Here is an 8,879-nt window from a genome sequence, read left to right on the forward strand (position 1 = left end):
ACGATAAGGGACATGAATGAATGTGATAACATGTGAATCGGGATGTGAATGAACGATAAGGGACATGAATGAATGTGTTAGCATGTGAATCGGGATGTGAATGAATGAGATGTGATATGAAATGGATGTGATAAGATGCGAAGTAAACTGGATAGATATTAATGTATGTGAAGTGATGAGATGTATGGGTAGATGCAAGTAGATGTGATCTGATGAGGATAAATGAGGAAATAAGTGATGTGATAAAAAAAGATGTGATTAGATAAGAATGGGAATACTTATGAAATGATGTGGATTGATGTGGATGGATGTATGGATGATGTGGATTGATGTGTGGATAATGTGGGATTGATGTGAATGGATGTATGGATGATGTGGATGGATGTATGAATGATGTGGATGATGTGGATTGACGTGAATGGATGTATGGATGATGTGGATGGATGTATGGATAATGTGGGATTGATGTGAATGGATGTATGGATGATGTGGATGGATGTATGAATGATGTGGATGATGTGGATTGACGTGAATGGATGTATGGATGATGTGGAGATGTGTGGATAATGTGGATAAATGTGGATGATATGGATGGATATATGGATGATGTGGATTGATATGTGGGTAATGTGGATTGATGTGGATAGATGTATAGAAGATGTGGATGGATGTGTGGATAATGTGCATGGATCTATGGATGATGTGGATTGATGTATGGATGATGTGATTGGATGTGATTTGATGTGGGAATGATGTGATGTGATAGGGATCGATGAAGAAAAAAAATTTGTGGGAAGATGAGAAAAGATGGGGACTAATATGAAAGGATGTGGAGTGATGAGAAAAGATGGGGACTAATATGAAAGGATGTGGAGTGATGAGAAAAGATGGAAATATTGTTGGAACTGTATTTGTATGTGAAATCTGTTTTTAAATGACTGTTTTATGTCAAGAATGTTGGGGAAGCATTTTGACCGTCTTGTGAATGAGGTCATGGATACCTATCTATTAAAGTTGCAACTGTGAGGACGGAGAGTCAAAGGAGTACGTCTCGCGTAGCAAGGTCGGCGGTCGAGGTCTCGACCAGCCTCGGTTTGATTTAAATGGTGAGCTTCCGGTACAGTGGTGGATGAGGGACCAAGGAAGCAGCTTATGAGTGAAGCGCTAGGTGACTTGCAAAGAATCCTAGAGGGTGCTGACCATATGGTGCTCGGGCTCTGGGTCACCAAAGATACCCACACGTACATCGAGGAAGATATTGGAACAAGGAGTAAGAGTTGTTTTCTAAATTCGGGCATGGATCTGGTTGATTGGCCTTGTTTGCTGGTCCTCAACGGATGAGTCCATGGCTCTTTTATATGGATCTGTTGGTTGATCTTATTGATCTTCAATGGAGACTCCATTTTTGTTAAAGTGAATTCTTGCCGGTTACTATGAGCTAGGAACTATTGAAAAGGCCCCTGAGTGGACAGGAGGTGAGCGTTCTGGTTGCCAATGATGCCATAGGTACACCGATGAAGGAATATTTGGAAATAAGGATTCAACTGGACAATTAGAGGATTATGATCAGTGACACTATGGATTGTTTTAAAGACTGTTAAATCTATGAAAAAGGCAATTTCATATTGGGTGGAATATCCGGCTAGGGGGCCTCGGAACTCTTTTTCCTGGTCACCGAAGATACCCACACATACATCGAGGAAGATATTGGAACAAGGAGTAAGAGTTGTTTTCTGAATTCAAGCATGGATCTGGTTGATTGACCTTGCTGGATGAGTCCATGGCTCTTTTATATGGATCTGTTGGTTGATCTCGCTGATCTTCAATGGAGATTCCATTTTTGTTAAAGTGAATTCTTGCCGGTTACTATGAGCTAGGAACTATCAAAAAGACCCCTGAGTGGACAGGGGGTGAGCGTTATGGTGCCAATGATGCCATAGGTACACCGATGAAGGAATGTTTGGAAATAAGGATTCAACTGGACAATTAGAGAATTATGATCAGTGACACTATGGTTTCATTAAATGATTGTTTTAAAGACTGTTGAATCTGTGAAAAAGGTAATTTCATATTGGGTGTGTAAGTGGTGTGAGTAGTTTTAAGTTTGCATGAATATCCGGCTAGGGGACCTCAGAACTCTTTTCCCTGGTACCCGGGACAACCTAACCAAATTCTTAATTGGATCCCATCACTACAGTGGTTGGGCGGTTGGCTAACCCATGGGACTGGGAATGGGGTTAGGCTGGACTGATGGATCCCTAAATTGAGACTCAATTCTATTCTGGCTCGATAGATGAAGTAAATCTCGGACAAAAATTGTTCTATGGAAAAGAATCAACAGATGTGCCGCTCAATGAGGAAAAAAGCGTTGGTCTCTATGATCCAAGTACAATCTTTTCCCCGATCTGACTATGGGACTTACGGGTTTAGTCAGATTAGTTCAGTTAGTTAAGGCTTTGACTACATTAGAGAAAAGTTATCTTGGAGGAATCGCCCTGCTTTTCGAGCAAGGGAAGTTTTTCCGGGTTCGGTTTTGGAAGAACCGATGGATTAGTCTCTTGTCCAGATATCTGTGTGCGAGGCCTCGAGTGCGAGACCCTGCCCCGTGCAAGAAGTGCTACTTCCGCTACTAGAACCCCTGAATTCGTTGCCTGGTGGGGATAGGGACCTCACAAGGCTTGTGGAGTTTCATAAAATCTTGGAGCTCAGTGATGTCATGTGCGCTTTTGCCGCACAGGTCGTAGCTGGGGACTTGCCGAACACCGTATGCGAGCCACGAATGGCTGCAAGCATACAACCAAGAAGGCAAGCTCAAAACAGAATGCAAAAGGTGTGTCACTCACCGCTTAACTGCCGCCTTGAAGGATTCCTGCGTCGCAGCCGTGAAGGTGGAGCTGCCGTCGCCGCTCTACCGCCTCTCCGCCGCCTCGCCGTGCCGCTACACAGTGCGCTCGATCGCTCTCTCACTCTCTCTCTCTCTCTCTCTCACACACACGCAGGAGAAGGAAAACAAGGAGATAAGGCAAGAGCACTCTTGTATTCACAACACATGAGAATGAGGATTTTAGGGTTACATTTGACTCATATAGGTGACTTGGCCATTCACACTTGGGCGCCCATACATGGTCGGCCGACCCTAACCCTTATCCTACTGATATCCAAGGTGCGCCTCTCATCGGCGATCACCCAATCCCTTCATCCTTAACATATGGTACCGACAAGCCCGGCCCATGACTCAGAATATTTAAATTAATGATGTAAAACATAGTATGTGTCCGTCATGGGTTAACATGCCCCCCTTCCTGATGTAGATTCCGTCCTCGGAAGTTATAGTATGGTAAGCTCGAGAGGGTTGTTGTTGTTGACCGTCTGCAAAACAGGGAAGTAGAGTGAAAGTATGCTGGAATTCAAAAGATATAAAGTGTATAAATTCAAGCATGTTAGACCACAATGGATGTTGTTATGAGAACTTAGTTGAAGGGTCACATGAATGAGCTAGTGTAGCAAATTAACAGGAGTTTAAAATTATTGAAAGTAAATCCAGAGTAAGCAAGGTGTCAAAGGTTAATCAAGGTTTATAACTGGCGTAAGTCAAGGTAAATAACCAAGCTTAATAAATAAACAGATGACCACACTGTGTCTACTCTAAGAACAAGTTAATACCACGAGTCTAGGGACACAAGAAACATTAGAGTTACAGGAGCCTTTTGCCTTTTTTTTTTAAAAAAAAATGCACGTGACAATTTTTACACAATGGCGACCTTCCTAAGGCAAAACTAACATCGATCCTGGTACCATGTTTAACACAAGGCATTATCCAGGAATCTATTAGCTCACTTTAGGCAAGGCTACTTCCTACCAACCAAGGCATCGATTTGGAGTAGAATACTCCTCGCCTACCAAGTGTCAATAAGGCGATAGGCCAACATTGAAGCACATCATAGACTTGTATTGCCATTTATTGTAGGCTTGTTTTTTTTTTTAAATCTATTTCTTTTGATCCTCGCTCCTGAACTATATTTTGTCTTGCATCTTTTCGACAAAGGGGTAATAGCTATGTCCTAGAGGTCAACACACACATGGCCAGGTGTCAAACATTAAGATGGTTTTACCCTAGACCTAAGACAATCGTATTCCAAGGTTAACTAAAGACGTCATGCTGCCTAGGAATATTTCCAATAAAGTTAAGCTCATTAATGATTTACACTAGCATGCAAGTAACTTCAAAAACTAAGTAGTACATTGACAATTTCCATGTGGTCATGCATTATAGTTTATGCAATTGATTGAACAGTAAAAACGAAAGAGAGTGGGTATGGAAGAATTACACCTGTAATTGGAGATCTCCTTGATTTGACGAGACAGCTTGCAATTTGATGTAGATATATTTTGATGAACGTTGCGGCAGTCTCTGGACTTGGAAGCGAACCCACCTCAAAGTTTTTAACCTGTACAATCAACTAACAAGCACTATATTTCGAGAGGCACATCAGTGTGAAAATTTCAAGACTTGTTTAAGGAATCTGAACTAGAAAAAACTTGGAAACGCTAACCTACCTACCAGTCACCACACTACTACTGAGGATACGGTAAGAGGATGTTGTAGAGTCCTGGCTCTAGCCCTAAGGCTAAGCCTCTATCCGCATCATCCAAACAAATAAAGTCAACCTCAGTAGTGCCATGAGTTTCATCCGTCCATTCATCATTGTCAGATATTTCCTTTTCATTTTCCCATCCACATAAACTCATCAAAAATGTAACCATGCGAGGATAGTCATCTTGTGGAAAAGGAAAGCATTGGGCTATTGGGGATATGTCCTCTACGGAGTAGGGGTCAGTCATGGTCAATAGGCGAATTAGCCATTCTAATTCCTCAACATTTTCTTCTCTGGCTAGTACATCTATATGATCCCATTCAGTTTCAATTACAGGATAGCACATGTGGAATATCTGAGAAAGGTATAGATGATACCTCTCACCAAAGGTAGGAGTGGATGAAGTGTATGATGATCGGGCATCTGCCATATCTGCAAACACAGATATAGCATCAGTAGGTTTAGACAGGTCAATCTAGTTCTTGATTGTATATGGATATTTCTCTTGTTTTGTGCTCTTGCTCTTTTTACTATTTTTTGTTTTTCTTTTCTCTGTTTTTTATGTATGAAGCTATATATATACATCCCCTTGAATTTGGCAATTACATGGTCAGGGGAGAAGGTTAAGGAGGAAGCATTAAAATGTCAAGCGTGAGTACATGCTCCCCCTTTCCTTGGACAGATCATATTATTTGCAATGATGTTGCAGCCTCTTGGAACCAATTTGCCCAGCGGGTCATAGGTTGTGATGTGGGCAGATAACTCTTTATGACCCTTGTGGCCACATCCAATTGCAGAGATGGTAGTGTACGCTCCCATTGACGAATGGAGGAAATGGTTTCCGACGATACTATTACAAGGGGAGACGTAGACTTATCGGTTTTTTGTTGGGTGTTGACAAGAGTAGGTGTAGAGCATGTAGAAACTTCTATATGAGTGTGTGCGTGGCATGAGGAGCTAGAAGCTTCATGTGGCTCCCCCCTTCCTGAGCTAGGTGGTAGTGATCGATATCGTTTGGGAATCCAAACTAACTCTGGAAGAAGTGGTATGGAGCACTCTGTTACCTTTCCCTTACCACGATCTTGAATTATCGTTGGGGTGGCAACAATTGGTTTGCAAGGTTTTACAGGTGATGTAGAGGGATTCAGCTTATGTTTAGGGACCCAAATCTGGTCACTTCCCTCGTAGTATCCTTGGGCTACTAATAATTTTTTAGGGATCCATCGTGATGTTACATTGCCCTTTCTCGGGTGGGTGGCTGCTTTCCTTTTACGAGGCTTCTTGGTGGTGGCTGAACGAGATTGAGCAGGGGAAGTAGCTATTAGCGAAGCTTTGGGGACCCATTTGTATGTACTCTTTGGCATAGTAAGCAAAGCTTTAGGGACCACCTTGCCTGTTTCCACTCTTGGCGTTGAAGCGTTAGAGGGGTGGCCAACAATCGAAGATGGTTTTGCCACTGGACTTTGTGATTTTTCATTATCTAATATTTGAGGGGATGACTTAGGTGCGGGATTTTGAGCGGTCAGACCTAGTGTTGGTTCTTGCGTTGTGACTTGTCTGGTTGCCCAATCGATATTGCACTTGGTGGCCATCATCCATTTGCACCCTAAGATTACAGTCCCTTCCATGGTGCCAGCTGGCATAACCAAAAAGCTTTGAATTATGGTTCCCTTGTCATAGGCAACCGGAGTGTGCAGAATTCCTGAGACGGGGGTTTTCTTCTTGTTGATTCCTTGAACTTGGATAGAACTTTTGGATAGAGGTGGTTTTCCCAGTTGACACCACACGCCATATGATAGCAAATTGTGTTGAGCTCCTGTATCCAATAATGCATTGTACAGCACCTCCCCGTAAGGACTCTGTAACTCAATTGGGTATCTTAGAGGTGGGTCAGATTCCAGTGCATCCTCTTCTGCTTCCTCGAAAAATACTTGCGTAATTCCCAAGTTGGCTTCTCGTTGTCTCCTAGCACGCTGTTGACGTTCTTTGGCTTCGACTCTCGCTTGTATCTTTTTAAGCTCAGCTTGTTCTTTAGCTGCCTTCTTTTGATGGATTGCATGTAACTCCTCCTGGCTCAGGGGGTCATAGTATCGTTTGAATTTACTCCCATTAAGGAATCCAATGGTTTCAACTCCGTCGAGAGTCTCCACTCTGATGGTACCTTGCGGGGTAATTTCACATACTCTATATGGTCCCTTACCATCATATTTGAGCTTCTTCTTTTCATTTCGCACTCCATACATTAGGACTTTATCCCCAACCTTGATGTCCTTGTCCTTTAGATGGCGATCAAACCATTTTTTCCTTCTATCCTTCTCCACAAGGGCATTGTATACAGCCAATTGTCTTTCTTCGTTTAGCCTCTCAAGGATATATAGACGCTCTACTAAGGGATTACCATCCCATCCCTCTTGAGTAGCAACACGAAGACTAGGAATGACAAATTCCCACGGCATGACTGCTTCTTGGCCATATACCATTTTGAATGGTGTACAATTAATAACCACTTTGTACGCAGTACGATAGGCCCATAAAGCTGTCGTAAGCTTTAGATCCCAATCCGTGCGATGAGCTTCAACTGTCTTTGTCAAAACAGAGATTAATGTCTTGTTTGTACTCTCCGCTTGGCCATTCGCTTGTGGATAATTAGGAGTAGATTTATGATGGGATATCATGAAATTTGTTGTGAGCTCCTTAATCACTTCATTTATAAAATGTGTACCATTGTCGCTCACAAGTTCAAAAGGACAACCGAAGCGTGTGATTATATTTTCAAAGAGGAACTTGGCTGTTGTCCTCGCATCTGCCTTACGTGTTGCTTTCGCTTCAGCCCATTTGGTCATATAGTCAGTGGCCACAATAATATAGCGAGATTGTGTGTTTCGGGCCGCTGGGCTAATTGGACCTACAAAGTCTAAACCCCACTTTTCAAATGGTTGGTTTACTTTGATTGGATGTAGGGGCATCTGATCTTTCCTCTGGGGTTTCTTATATCGTTGGCACTCATCGCAACCCTTCACAAAGAGCGATGCATCTTGGAACATAGTGGGCCACCAATACCCTGATTGTAAGATCTTTCGCGCAGTTAAGTCTCCTGAGAAGTGACCACCGGATACGCCCATATGTGCCTCTTGCAAAATGTATAGATACTCATCCTCTCGGGCACAACGCCTAAGAACGTCATCCTTTCCTCTTTTATAAAGAGTCCTAGCTATCAGGCAATAGGGTTCACATTCTTTGATTAGCTTTCGAGCTAGATCTTTGCGAAGCTCCTTGGGTGGAAAGCCATTAACCAAAAAGTTAACAATCTTCTCACTCCATTCAGGCATTGTCTCCACCATGAACAGGGAAGTGTCTGGTAAGTCATCATCAACCCCCGTAGGAGCCTCACCATTAGGTATGCGAGACAAATGATCAGCCATAACATGTTTTTTGCCAGGTCTCACAACAACAGTGAAATCAAACTCAAGAAGAATCAATAGCCATCGTGTGATTCTTCCTGTGGAGCATGGTTTGTTTACCAGATACAACAATGCTTGATGATCTACATAGAAAACAAACTTGGTGGCAAGGAGGTAATAACGAAATTTCCTTACTGCATATATCATTGCCAACCCTTCTCGCTCCGTAGTGGTGTAGTTCATCTCAGCATCGTTCAACTGGCGAGACTGGCAAAGCTAATGGGGTAGTCTAGCTTGTGTTCTCCAGGTTGAGTTAAAACACACCCAATAGCAAAGTTTGATGCATCAATATGCACATGGAAGAGTAAATCCCAGTTAGGCATTCTCAAGATTGGAGCACTCGCCAAGGCCTTCTTTAATAGCTCATAGGCACGGTCACATTCTTCGGTCCAAATAAACTCGATGAGAAGCTTATACAATGGTCGAGCTATCTCGGCGAAGAATAGAATAAACCTTCGATAATAACCAACGTGGCCCATAAAGCGTTGGACTCCCTTGTAGTTGGTGGGTGGTGGCAATTCCAGAATGACCTTGATTTTACTCTCGTCAGTGGAAATCCCATTTTTGGACACTATATGCCCTAAGATAACTCCGTGTTTAACCCAGAATTGGCATTTGAAAGGATTCAAGGAGATGCGATATAATCTACACCTTTCAAATATTTTTCGTAAACACATCAAGTGCTCGTCCCACGAGGAATGAACACAAAGATCATCTAAGAAAGCTTCACAGAAGTCCCTTAGATATTCCTTAAAGGCCGTGTTTATCAATCGTTGGAATGTTGCAGGTGCATTGGTCAAGCCAAAAGCTATGACGCGAAAGG

This window comes from Cibotium barometz, chromosome 35, assembly GCF_041138505.1.
Source record: "Cibotium barometz isolate CiBa-2024 chromosome 35, ASM4113850v1, whole genome shotgun sequence".
NCBI lineage: Eukaryota > Viridiplantae > Streptophyta > Polypodiopsida > Cyatheales > Cibotiaceae > Cibotium > Cibotium barometz.